We start from the raw sequence: 14,629 nt of genomic DNA on the forward strand, positions 1-14,629 counted from the left end.
TGTGATGCAGTATTTGTCAGCAAATGTGAAAGCTGTAAAGAATTAGAAATAGAAAATCTAATAACTTTTAGTTACATGCTGACAGCTCTAGACATTTCTGCATGGTGAAAAAATGATAGCATTAGTCAAAACACTTTGGATCACACATTGTGCAAGACCATCTAAGCAAAATTTTCAAATTGAAATTGCTATACGTCATAATACATTATGATGCACAGATGTTTTTCACTAATAAAGTGAGATACAGTCACTTCTTTGGCATTATATTTAATGCTTAAAGCAACACCTTACTTAAACTGTGATGGAAACAGATGATGCTGTTCATAAGTGGTGTTCGTTTTTCTGTAGCATTTTATTGCATTCTTGTGCCACAAAGCATGCAAGGAGAATTCTAGTGATATCTTCAGATTGCTAAAACACTTCTAGACCCAGGAGCAGTAACTTTGAGTTGAATTTAATTGCCAAAATTTCCATGGCCTTGGCAAATTATACTTCACAGATTTGCCAGACCGTCTGTTTGTATCTTACCTAGAGCAGTGAGGTCTGCTCTCTGTGTAAAACTGTAGTTGAAAAAGTAAACACACTTATTCCTGAGACTCAGAAGGAAGGAAGGAAGAATCTGAAGTACTTGTTGAGAACATTTTGAGAACTTTTCATGTTGATGATTACTTTTTCTTCCGTTGACACCCTAGCAGTTGCTGTATGATTAGATACCTTTTCTCTCTGGCCCTTGCTTTTCTTGGGAGAGGGAAGAAAGTCAGTCTGTAATATTTATTTTATGAGAATGTTTATCCAACACTCATTCCTTTTAGGAGAAAGTTGTTTTGTTGTTTTTATTGATATCTGAGCTGGGCGTGGATGTTTGTTATTGGCATGCAGAGACTTGATTTGTTCTTTCTGAGTGTCATAGCTGCCATACAGAGACACTTTTTATAGTGGTGTAGAAGTTAGACTCATGTTTATTCTGGCTGGTACTGCTTCTGTCTGCAGTAACCACTATGTAGAAGAGTAAACGCGGGATGATGTAGAGAATATTAGTGGGACAGAAATGGTGTTGTTACTTAATGTCTGTAGTCGAACAGTTGTCGCTGTGGTTGTTGTGCTCATCCACTGGCCAAAAATACTATGCCTGTGCTGGTTTTTTGTTGACTAATTCTGGTATCTCTGTATTCTAAAACCAACTTTATATTTGTTCAGGTTTCACAGACTTTAGTTCAGCCTGTTTCAGTAATGTAGGACCACTCACAGTTCTTGTTCAGATGATCCTGCACAAGCCTTAGTAAAAGCACAGTGTGAGTAACCACATTCCCTGAGATATTACTAATGTCCTCTTGACCTACTTACCTCTCCTTTCACCCAGCTGCACCTGGGTGCCCCTCACTCCCAGGTACTCCACAAGTAGCTTGATTTTTTTTTTTTTTTTTTCAGCAGGCCAACAAACAGAAAATTAAGTATTATAGTGTAGCCTTTCCGTTAGTAGGTACCTTCAGGTATTTCTTCACTACCTAGATATTTATTTTATCTCTTGAGTCCACTGCTTCTCTGTCAAATTTGACTAGATGAAACTAGCCAATAGATTAAAATATTAAGAGCGTAAGGACGTAAAAGTGGACAGCCAGCATGATTTTGTATGTTGTTTCCTTTGAAAGTGAGGTTCACAGGCAGTTCAGTTTGTGAATATTTGAGCTATAAGAGTAGGACGATCTCAGCTAGAATACTTGCTGCTGATGACTTGCTCTGTGTTTAGACAATTAGCTACTCTGCAGTTACGGACAAGATACAGAAATGTGTGTGTTCTTTTGCATCTGGGCAGGATTCTTCACTTGATTAGTCTCTCTCTTAAATGTTTTAGAAGGTGCAGCTATTATTTAAAAAGTGCCTAAGGAACTAAAAAAAACCTTGGGACTTTTTGTGAAATTCTTCAATCTTACATTCCTTGAAACTCTTTGGTTGTAGTTTTCAAACTACTCTGGTAGTTTGCCTGCGGGGAAGCCTTTCCCAAATCTAGTGCCACAGAGGTTATTATTAAACTTTCCCTGTCTACAATTAATGGTAGTTTTTTTTCTGTTAAAAGTACAGTAGTAGAAATTTGGAAGCAGTATTATATTGAAGCAATTAATTACCAGAGGTTCGATTTTTTTCTTTTTTCTTTTTTTTTTTTTTTTTTGGGGGGAAAGCTGTATCTGGTTTTTTTTATTTTGCTTTTGATAACATTCATCTTAAAATTGGCCTATGTATACATGTTTAAATCTATCTTATTTTGGATAAGAAAGTGGCATTGTGACAGATCTGATATGCCTGACATTGGTTTGAGTGGTTTATTGTAGTTTGGTTACACCCAACTGAATGTAACTAAAATGTACCTTTTTTATAGAGAGTTTTGTCTACAAAGACTGTTAATGTTCACTGATGAGATCAGAGCTGGTTCAAATTATGTCAGGTTGTGGTGGTTTAAGCCCTACTGGGACTGGAGACCACATTGCCGTTGCCCCTCCCCCACCCTCAGCCGGTCGGGCTGGAAGTGAGGCACAAACCCTGGGTTAAAATAAGAAATTTAATACAACAGTGTGATAAACAATCTGAACAACAACAGTAGCAATGATAACAATAAACAGCAATAACAGTAAACAAGACAAAAGATATACAGAGAAATACCGCAATGGTTACAGACAGCCCCCTGCTCCCCATAACCAAAGCCACAAAGGAAAAAATTCCCGCGCTGCCGCGCCGGGACCTGACATCAGCATGGTATGAATAACCCGGCTGGAGATCCCTTCTCCCTCCCTGCTGGGGAAACTTAACCCTATCCTAGCTGAACCAGGACATAATCCACCCCTTTATTCTATACCATCTGCGTCATGTCCAGCTGCCATTTAGCAGTTAAGAATAACAAAATAACAATTTACAAAGGCACAGCATAATTCACGGCATGTTCTCACCCAGAATCAAGTCCCCCTGTGGTACGCATCGAACCTCTCCATTGTCCTGCATCACCCACCAGGTACACCCAGGTCCTTGAGCAAAAGCAATCCCGTGGATGGGTTTGCCTTTGCCTTTGCCTGGCGCAGGACTAAACCAGACCATTTTTCCCAGTATATTCCTCATGCGCACCACAGGGACTTTATCCCCATCTACAGCACGTGGAGGTTTTGACTGAGCCAGGGCAGCTCGACTGGCAGATGCTCTTGTGTTGACTAGCCAGGTGGCCTTTGCTAGATGCATGTCCCAGTCTTTGAAGGTCCCACCTCCCAGTGCTTTCAGTGTGGTTTTTAACAGTCCATTGTAGCACTCGATCTTCCCAGAGGCTGGTGCGTGGTAGGGGATATGGTAGACCCCCTCGATGCCGTGTTCTTCTGCCCAGGCATTTATGAGGTTGTTTTGGAAGTGGGTCCCGTTGTCTGACTCAATTCTCTCTGGGGTGCCGTGTCGCCACAGGACTTGGGTTTCAAGGCCCAGGATGGTGTTCCAGGCGGTGGCGTGGGGCGCTGGGTGAGTTTCCAGCCATCCAGTGGTTACTTCCACCATTGCGAGCACGTGGCGCTTCCTGTGGCGGGTCTGTGGCAGTGTGATGTAGTCGATCTGCCAGGCCTCTCCATATCTCTATTTCAGCCATCGCTCTCCATTTCGCTGGGGCTTCACCCGCTTGGCATGTTTGATTGCAGCACACATCTCACATCCGTGGATGATCTCTGCCATGGTGTCAATGGTGAGGTCCACCCCTCGATCTCGAGCCAACCTGTATGTTACATCTCTACCTCGGTGGCCTGAGGTCTCATGGGCCCACCGGGCTATGAACAGTTCACATTTGCGCTGCCAGTCCAAGTCCACCTGAGCCACTCTGATCTTAGCAGCTTGGTCTGCCTGCTGGTTGTGTCAATGTTCATCAGTGGCCCAACTCTTGGGTACATGGGCATCCACATGGCGCACCTTCACAACGAGGTTTTCCACACGGGCTGCAATGTCCTGCCATACTTCAGCAGCCCAGACGGTTTTACCCTTACGTTGCCAGTTATTCTGCTTCCATTGCTGCAGCCATTTCCACAGGGTATTTGCCACTGCCCACGAGTCGGTGTAGAGGTAGAGCCTTGGCCACTTTTCCCGCTCAGCAATATCCAAAGCAAGGTGGATGGCTTTCACCTCTGGGAACTGGCTCGATTCACCCTGTCCCTCAGCAGCTGCAGTGACCCGTCGTGTGGGACTCCATACAGCAGCCTTCCACCGTCGATGTTTTCCCACAATGCGACAAGACCCATCAGTGAACAGGGCATATCGCTTCTCCTCATCCGGCAGCTCATTATATGGTGGGGCCTCCTTAGCACGTGTCACCTCCTGTTCTGGTGACATCCCGGAATCTTTGTTCTCTGGCCAGTTCGTGATCACCTCTAGTATCCCTGGGCAGCTGGGGTTCCCTATTTGAGCCCGTTGTGTTATCAACGCAACCCATTTACTCCATGTGGCATCTGTTGCATGATGTGTGGAGGAGGCCTTTCCTTTGAACATCGACCCCAGCACCGGCAGTCGGGGTGCCAGGAGGAGCTGTGTTTCAGTGCAGACCACTTCTGAGGCAGCCCGAACTACTTCATACGCTGCCAGTATCTCCTTCTCAGTTCGTGTATAATTAGCTTCAGAGCCTTTGTATCCCTGGCTCCAAAAGCCTAGAGGTCGGCCTCGGGTCTCCCCAGGTGCTCTCTGCCAGAGGCTCCAGGTAGGGCCATTCTCCTCGGCTGCGGTGTAGAGCATGTTCTTAACCTCCTGCCCTTCCCGGACTGGCCCGAGGGCTACTGCTTTGGCAATGTCCCGCTTAATTTGTTCAAAGGATTGTTGTTGCTGAGGGCCCCATTCAAAATCGTTCTTACGGGTTACGTGGTAGAGAGGGCTCACAATCAGGCTGTAGTTTGGGATGTGCATCCTCCAGAACCCCACAGCACCCAGGAAAGTCTGAGTCTCCTTTTTAGAGGTTGGTGGGGCCATGGCTGTTATCTTGTTTATCACCTCCATTGGGATGTGGTGATGCCCATCTTGCCATTTTATTCCTAGGAATTGAATTTCCCTTGCAGGCCCCTTAACTTTCTTTTGCTTAATGGCAAAGCCGGCCTTCAGGAGGATTTCAGTTATCTTACTCCCTTTCTCAAAGAGTTCCTCGGCTGTGTTCCCCCATACAATGATGTCATCAATGTACTGCAGGTGTTCTGGAGCCCCACCTTTCTCCAGTGCAGTATGGACCAGTCCATGGCAAATGGTGGAGCTGTGGTTCCACCCCTGGGGCAATCGATTCCAGAGTACTGGATGCCTCTCCAAGTGAACGCAAACTGTGGCCTGCACTCTGGCGCTATCGGAATGGAGAAGAACGCGTTAGCAATGTCAGTCGTGGCGTACCACTTGGCTGCCTTCGACTCCAGTTCATACTGGAGCTCTAGCATGTCCGGCACTGCAGCACTCATTGCTGGCATAACTCCATTCAGGCCACGGTAGTCCACAGTTAGCCTCCATTCGCCATCAGGCTTTCTCACTGGCCATATAGGGCTGTTGAAGGGTGAGTGAGTTTTGCTGGTAACCTTCTGGCTTTCTAGTTCACGGATCAGCTGACGGATGGGGACCAGGGAATCTCGGTTGGTGCGGTACTGCCGCCGGTGCGCCGTCCTGGTAGCAGTCGGCACTCGCTGCTCCTCAACCTTAAGCCGCCCCACCACTGAGGGATCCTCTGAGAGGCCGGGTAAGGTGGACAACTGTTCAACCTCCTCCAGGGCAGCTGCACCAAAAGCCCACCGGTACCTTTTGGGTCTGTGAAGTACCTCTCCTGAGATAGTCTGTGCCCAGGATGCACAGGGCATCTGGGCCAGTCACAATGGGGTGCTTATGCCAGTCCTTCCCAGTCAGGCTCACTTCAGCTTCCAATAGGGTCAGCTGTTGGGATCCCCCTGTCACTCTGGAGATGCAAATAGATTCAACCCCACTGCAGCTCGATGGCATCAGTGTGCACTGTGCGCCAGTGTCCACCAAAGCCTTATACTCTTGTGGGTCTGACGTGCCAGGCCATCGGATCCACACTGTCCAGTAAATCCGATTATCCCTTTCCTCCACCTGGCTGGAGGCAGGGCCCCTCTAATCCTGCTCAGCATCACTCACTTCTTGCAAGAATGATTTACTGGTCCCCTCAAGAGGGTCAGACATAACGTTGGCCATTCTGTTCTGTTGAAGGATTTCTGACTGGACACTGGAGCTGCGCTTTTCTTGGAGGACTTCCCTTTTGTGATGGTCTTCCCTTTCAGCTGCTCTACTCGTGCAGCTAGGGCGGCAGTGGGCTGTCCATCCCACCTCCTCATGTTTTCTCCATGGTCACGGAGGAAAAACCACAGGGTGCCTTGTGGTGTGTGCCTTCTGCTGCCTTTCTCTTTGGTGGGGAAACGTTTACTTTAATGGCTGAGACATCAGCCCGTGCAGGTGGAATGTAGAACACGTCCTCTTCCATTTTCTGGACCCTCTGAGACAGTTCCTCCACAGCTGAGACCCAGGAATGTTGAGATGAAGGGAGATTTCCCTCATATTGCCGGAGCTTGCCAACCACTCCATCCACTGTTAGTGTGGGTGTCTGTCCACCAGGACACTATTGCCAATGCTTTCGAGTGTGCTTCTGGTGCGCTCTTCAGGAACTTTCGCCACATCAGGTGTGTGCAAGGGGCCTGACCTGGGTCCATGGGTGACTGCTCATCATTCAGATCACCATAGATCATCTCAAACACAGCCATTTCCCTGAGGTTCTGGATGCCTTTCTCAATGCTGGTCCATTGGCTTAGCTGACATAGGATATCATCCTTGTAGGGGTGCCTCTCCCTTACACTGAGCAGGAGTCGCCTCCAAAGGCTGAGGGTTTGAGTCTGTTTCCCTATTTCCCTATCAATGCCAGCATCCTTGGCCAAAGATCCCAGCTGCTTGGCCTCTCTCCCCTCCATTTCAAAAGCACTGGCTCCATTGTCCCAGCATCGGAGCAGCCAGGTGCAAATCTGCTCGCCTCCCAGGAGGCCGAAATCTCTCTGCATATCTTGCAGCTCAGTCGGGGATAGAGATCGGATGATCACGTCTGGCCCTTCCTCCTGTTCCCGTGCTGGGCCTGGCTCATCCCCATCCGCTACTTTGCCAACTGACTTTCTGGTATATTTTGTTTTCTGTATCGGGGCGACTGATACCGTCACTGGCTGGCTCTCTGGCTCAGCTGCTGTGCTGGTGGAGGCAACTGATACTGGCTCTGCCTGTTCCCCCGGCCCAGATACTGTACCAGGAACTTCACTCTCAGATCCTGCAGCCCTTTCTCCCTGATGAGGGCAGCGGGTGGTATTAAAGAGGACATGGTATGCATGGGCAAGTCCCCAACACATTGCAGCGAGTTGTGTCTCCTGGGTTTTGCCAGCTTGGTAACACACCCTTTCTAAGCACTCCATCAGTTTATCAGGGCTCTGCATTTGTTCAGGAGTGAAATTCCAAAGCATTGGAGGTGCCCACCGACTCAGGCCTTTGCCCATCTTTCCCACACCCCTTGCCACTCACTATTATCTGACCTCGGGGCAGGTTTCCGGGCACTGCTATTGTTAGAGAAGTGCCGCATGGCCAAAACCGAAATCAGGCAGACATTCAGAAGGCATTGTGCCACAATCAGGCTGGCCTGCAGGCTCCAAGGATATTTGAAACTCCCAAAAACCGAGAGGATCTCTTCCCCTGGCTCACCCACAGAGGGGGTGAGACCCCTAACAAAAGCCCAGGCAGCAAACAGGTACTGGCCCGCCCCCCCCCCAGATACAAACACATTATAAGCAGTCAGGAGCTAGTACATCAACATAAGACCCTTTATACATTTTCCACTGATAACAAACGCCAGCACTGGGATCATACACTGGATATCAGGATTAATCCAGCCCCACCACGCAAGCAAGTGGGCCAGCATTGCAAACATTTTCTTATCAAACAGTACAAATACAAACAGAAATATTATACCCAACACATTGCTCTTATCACACTCTGGTCAGGATCTGTCCCTTTTTGATTCTTTTTTTAACCCTTTCGTGCCCCATGTTGGTGGCCAAAAAGGCTGTGGTGGTTTAAGCCCTGCCAGGACCAGAGACCACGTTGCCATTGTCCCTCCCATATCCTCGGACACAAGTAGGGCACAAACCCTGGGTTAAAATAAGAAGACATTTAATACAACGGTGTGATAAACAATCTGAACAACAGCAGTAGCAATGATAACAACAATAAACAGCAATAACAGTAAACAAGACAAAAGATAAACAGAGAAATACCGCAATGTTTATGGATAGTTCGCTCGCGATGATCACCGTGACCAAAGCCACAAAGGAAAAAAAAGTTCCCGTGCTCCCGGATCTCACTTCAGCATGGTATGAATAACCCAGCTGGAGATCCCTTCCCCCTCTCTTCTGGGGAAATCTTAACCTTATCCTAGCTGAACCAGAACACAGGTTAACTTGTTGGTTTAGAGAATTTGAAAAGAATGTGTGAGAACCATGTCTTCATAGTATTTCATAAACCATTCTAATACTTCCTATAAAATATATATAGAGAACACTGCTCTGTATATTTCTCCAGTAAATGCTAGCAAATGGTTTTGCTAATTTAATTTGGTTTTATTGTGCTTTATTCCCTGAATACTATTGCTTAACTGTAGATTCCAGGTTCTTCAGGTTATATGTTAAAAGGGCAATGAATTCTCTTAATAGCATAAAATCCTTCCCTAAGTCTCAAGTACTTGCTGTTATAGCTGAGGACAGATCCAGGAGGAAATCCGTCTTTGCTCTACGTGTCTAAATGCATTAGATTCTTTATCTGGACTTATTTTGTGATTTTTTTTTTTTTTTTTTTTTGTACTCGTGGTGGCTACTGTAGGTATACACAGCAACTCCAAAACAGTTTTTGTAATGAGCCCACAATACTTGTTTTGTAAAAATGTGGAGGGAGCATTAAATGGAGTTTTACTTGTAAATGCAGTTCTTTACTCACTGGTGCTGAAGCGAAGAAGAGGCTATTACAAGTAGGTTAGTCTGCCATTTTGCTTAAAGCAACCAGTAGCACTTCACCTTGTATCTTCTCTGCCAGAGAGAGTTACTAAGTTTTCAAAGCACTGGCTTGGTGATAAACTTTGATACAGCATTTTCAACCTTATGAAGAGGATAGCTGGGATATATATGAAAGTAAATTTGCCATTACATGATTGTGTTAACTCAGGATGGGTTTCAGATAAGCATATTCTGTTGTAAAAATTGCAGAGTAGCTGGAGAGAAGTGGTTCTTTCTGTTTCAGAAATTCAAGCCTCTGCCAAGAAGTGTTGTGCTGGTAAGCTACTTCTTACCAAATATTTCCCCATGTTTCCACTGAAGTGTCTGCTTACTTTAAGTTTTGGGCAAATCTGTTTCACGAGGTAACCTAATACTGTTACTTGCCAAGCATCTACAGGTTCAAAACCATACATGAATAGAAGGAATATGTATGTTTTGTTCTTGTATTTAATTTTTGCTAAAAATGCTTTATTAGTACCTGAATCAATCCCACTGTCTATGTCACCAACATAGATGTTGAACAGTGCCAGTTGCAGTACTGACCCCTGAGGAACACCACTCTTCACTGCTCTCCACTTGGACATTGTGCCATTGACTGCATCTATTTGAGTGTGACCATCCAGGCAATTCCTTATCCACAGAGTGGTCCATCTGTCAAATCCATGTTGTGTGGGACAGTGTCAAACTCTTTACATGGTTCAAGTGAGTATAGATAAATGGCTATCCAAAACTAAGCCCTTTTGAACTTAATCCTGTTGAAGGAAAAAGGCATATGCAGAAAGTTGAATCTATCAATATGTGATTGTTGTGTCCACATCTCAGACGTTTTGGTGCCTCTACAAAAATAAATCTACAAAAATGATGAAGGCGGCCAGAGATACCAGAGAAACTGCTGCTGCACTAGGGACTAATTGGCTAGGGAAAGTTTTCAACACATTTGGGTTTTCTTTGTTGGGGTGGCTGACTAGCCACCTTCAGTCTTTGATAATGGTTGTAATCATAATTGTGTAATTTGTATTATTATAAGCTGCATTGAGAGCACTGTAATGAAATCCATGTTCACTCTCTTAAACCTGCCCCTGAAACTAATGTTCCTCTAATCCCACCTGTAACATTGATGTGCCCCTAAAATTGCCCATGCAATTGATATTCCCCACACCCTGTCTGAATGTTAGATGTCCCAATACAACTATAGGATGGTGCCCACCTGTTTGTCCATTGTTATTTTAAGTTATTACTATAATCTCGATTATTGTTACATGATTTTTGGTTTCTGTTGTTGATTGACTATTGATTGCTAATGATATATTTTAATAGCTGAAGGACACTTGAAGAATGATGATCTAAAGTGTCATTGTGCCCCTTTTAACTTTGGAGGTGAGAGGTGTCTGCACCACCACTCCAAAAGAACTGATCAGATGACTGGTCACAGAATGGAGTGTGGCAGGAGCACCCCTGCCCCAGCTCTCCAGTGCTAGGGCATTTAACATGGTGGCTGCTGGCTCAATCCTCTGTTCGAAGTAATGGATCTGCTCTCTCTCTCACTGTAACTCTTCTTCCAAACAAACTGTTTTCAGCTGCCTCTCAGAACTATCCCGTTCCAACTGGTGGTGATACTTAGACTGGTCCTGCACTTGTAGCAGGCAGGCACCCAGGATGGCACAAATAGTTACTTTCTCCTTGCCATCTCGCTTATCTCCATGGTGTTTCTCCACCCTCTCCACAGCTACTTCAGGCTCACACCACTACTCCTCTGCCCACTTCATTCCCAAGGGGGAAGGATCACAACCATGTCTCTGTAATAATCCCTCCATTGGTACACCGTGCTCACTGTGACAATTAAAATGTTAGAGGTGTACCAAAGAGACTTCACACAGATAATAAACTTGAATAAACTTTAATTTGTAACCACATCCAAACACCCAAAACCAGTGAGATGACTGGGGTAACCAAAACAATGCTTCAAGACCGTTTAACGGTGTACCAGTTGGGGAAGTTGTTACTGCACAATGACCCAGAAGCATGATGACCTGGAAGAATGACTACTCCAGCGTGTGCACAGTCACTCACTAAGGGGGAAGCCTCCCACTCAAGGGTACCCAGAAGATGTAATTGCTCATCCAGAGGGGGTGAGGATGACTCACTCAAGGATATCCAGAAGTATTCACTTACCAAGGCAGGGTGAGGGCATTCAGTCCTGGGAAGGCTCCTTGGGTGGTGTCCCCGTACCAAGAGGAGGGCTTCTGATCACAGACTTACGGCTCCAAGGAGAACCACTTAAAGGGGATCTTTGCAGGGGCCCCATTTTATAGTCTGGTTGGATCTGAACTGTATTCATCTATGGTCAGTGTTCTAGAAAATTCTGTTGACTGAGGTTTCGTAGGCTGAGGGCCTTGTCTGTTGACCAGGGGTTTCCTCCTCCCGTTTCTTGCCATGGAGCAGGTGTGGGGTATGCAGGTCTGCACCTGGACAGGGTGCGCATGTGACAGCAATGATGTGTCGCCAGAGGCATGAAAACAAGGGTATGAAGGAGCCGGCAGCCACCATGTTAAAAGCCCTAGCTCCTGTGGCGGGTGTGCTCCTGCCACAGTAATTTTTTAAATTATCTCTTCTTTGCTTTTACAAGAAGAAAATTAAGAGTTTTGAGTTCTCAATAATTTTTAACCATCACCTTATTACACCTAGCATGTACAGACCTTGTCACTTCTATATGTATTTTATGCTCTAAAGTCAATTTGTTAGGAACTTGTGTGAAATTTTAATTGTATTTGGATTTCCTTCCATCTCATTTTACTTACTCTTTCTTAAGATGTCATCTGTATGTGACAGGAATAAGTTCCCATCAAGTTGTTATGCCTTTTCCATGGTACTGGTTAGCATGCTATCTTCTTCTTTGAGGTAAAGGCAAGATGGTGTTTTCAGTTACCACCCCATTATTGGAGGATTATGCAAATGAATAACCACCTTTAGAGTAACTATATTATGGTAGCTGCCTGCATATATTTAGAGTAGATGCTGTATACTTGTTTTAGGGAAGAAACAGTCTGCCTGAATGCTCCAAACAGTTCATATGTAGAGGAAGTCTTCCTGTTACGCTATTTGTGTAGGAATTGCAGACACCAGACCCTGAGTTGTGGTACCAGTGGAAGGATATTGAGATCTCATTATAACACATTTAAAAAATGAAATAGTGAAAAGGTGGAAGCTAGAATTCTGTAGTAAACCAGACAGGTAATCTTTGATGAATAGTGGAATTCTTGGGATTTTCTGTCTCTATCAGTTTCAGTAGGAAGAGGCATATTTGATTGCTATATTATCATTCCACTTTTGCGTTTTGTTTTCTTACCCAGAGCTGGATACTGTTAATCCTTGATCCTACCAAAGCAGCTCTGTGGTATTACTGGGGTGATAGATTAAAGGCCAGAAGTGTTTAAGGAAGTTAGAGCAGGTTATCCTTGTAATCTCAGAAGTGTAGTTAAGATTTCAGTTATACATATGTGTCTGTTTTGTCAGTGAATGAAATTGAATAGTTGAGCAAATGGCCCTAAATTCAAATTTGAATTCAGGGAGCTGAAAACTTTTAACAGTGTTTGTCTCCAGAATTTTGAACTCAAATTCTGACGCTGTCTTAAAATGCTGAGAAACAGCTGTGACAATTTAATTGATCATTTATTTTCTTATGTTTGGTCTTCAAGGGGGAAAAAAGTCCAGTAAAGGTGGTTCTTGTATCCAGTAAATAATAATAGCTACATAAATATAACATAGTAGCTACTTTGTATTGTCAGTCTCAAGAATTGGAACTGCAGTAGTGAGACACCAGCCCCATCTCATTAATCCTTCTCTACCCTAAACAGTTCTTGGGTTATAAATGGTTCACATTTGAGGGGTTCTGAGTGGGCAGTAATTATATCATTCCTAATTCTTCCATATTTATTGCAGCTACATCTTTTGCCTCTGATGTAAGATTTCTCTGTATGTTTGTATGTAAGTAGAAGTGTTCAGGCCACATTGTGGAAATGTTTATGTTGGTGTCTTCTGCTGACTTTGAAATGTGCATTTCCACCTGTGTCCATAGCTTCTTGAGAAACAAGGAGGGGAAAAAACAACCAAACATCTCAGAGACATTCTACACAGAACTTGCCGAAACTCTGCATTTCTTCCACACCATGCTACTCTATTCCAAGCCTTCACTGAAAGGCTGGTGCACAGAAAGATACCACAGCCGGTTTTCTGATCCAGTGTTTGCCAAAACAAGTTTGTCTTAATTGACCCTAAATTTTGGGATTGTTGCTTGTGGCTTGCTCTTCCATGAAAAGTAAATTAACAGTGTGGCATTTAGTAAAGTCACATTATATTTTTGGGGTGCAGGTTCCTGGAGCCTTCTGGAGTCTAATCATGTTGGAATCTTGATGTGCTGGAATACATGATTTACTGATCACATCTGTGTTTTCTTTCTTTAAATTTCTGTCAGGGAATTGGTGTTTATCCTGTGATTTAATAAAGACGTTATAATGCTATTTGCAGTCATGTAACTCAAGAATTGCCTTCTCTGAATAACTTCAGAAACTTTGAAAGGGATGTGAACTCAATGCTTTGGATTGGTGGTACAATCTTTTAAGTCATTAGTACTTCAGATAAGAAAATGAAAAGATGAGCTCTAACTCCTAGATGAAAAAGATAAAAACTTGTAGGTTATGACTTGCTCAGATATTGAGAAGGAGGATTTTTTTGGGGGGAAAAGGATTGAAAACCGATTTTCCACATTCTTTATTTTAAACTGTCAAGTAAACAAAAACCTCTCTGGTCTTTAACAATGTTCTCTTTGGATGGTTGTTTTTTCCCTCTTCCCCCAGATGTTGAAAACTGTTTCAGAGCATTTTGGGAAACAATCTGAGTGGAAGGTGGCTTGAGTGTGTATTAGCGGGTTTTTCATTAAGACAATCCAGGGAAAGTTTGGAACATGTGTTGCTATTTGCAGACAGAGAGCTAGCTTTTGTCAGTTTTGTGGAAACATGCTCCTGACTTTTTCTCAGCTTTTACTGGGAAGTGCTTTCTGAGGCCTCAACTGTGGACTGACTGCAACTTATGCTGAGTTAAAGACAGAAAATTGTATGTTTTGTTGTGAGCAGAGTCAGTTTTTATATGACTGTTCAACCTTGATTCAAAACTGTTTTACCTTTCACATGCATTCAAGATGAGCGAAATTCTGGCATTTTGACTCTCCCTGCCCCAAGTAATGTTAATATAGTAAGTGACAATACCCATAAACACTGCTTCGAAGTCATGTAGTGGAGAACTCGGATATCTCTGAACTCCTTGGTCTTTAACACTGTCAGGCACAATTTCAGGGAAAAGGTAGAAACATCCTGAGGTGCTGTTGTCCCTAAGTTTCAGCTGTCAGTGACATCTTTCACCTGCAAAGCCTGTGTTACCTGATCATAGCCCTTGGTTTCCTTAGGCATTTTAGGAAAAACTCTGCAAATCTTTCCAAGTATGTTGCATTCTTGTATTTTCAAAAGTAGATTGTTTAAATAGACTGGTTTGGTGTATTACTGCTTGTATTACTT

At 44.3% G+C, this 14,629-nt stretch overlaps 1 protein-coding gene across 2 annotated transcripts in view; it reads left to right on the forward strand.

Annotated features, from left to right (window-relative positions):
• Positions 1 to 14,629, forward strand: part of TTC39B (tetratricopeptide repeat domain 39B) — an 83,898-nt gene that overhangs the window by 27,929 nt on the left and 41,340 nt on the right. The window lies entirely within an intron of this gene.

Source organism: Athene noctua, chromosome Z (assembly GCF_965140245.1).
Source record: "Athene noctua chromosome Z, bAthNoc1.hap1.1, whole genome shotgun sequence".
Classification (NCBI taxonomy): Eukaryota; Metazoa; Chordata; class Aves; order Strigiformes; family Strigidae; genus Athene; species Athene noctua.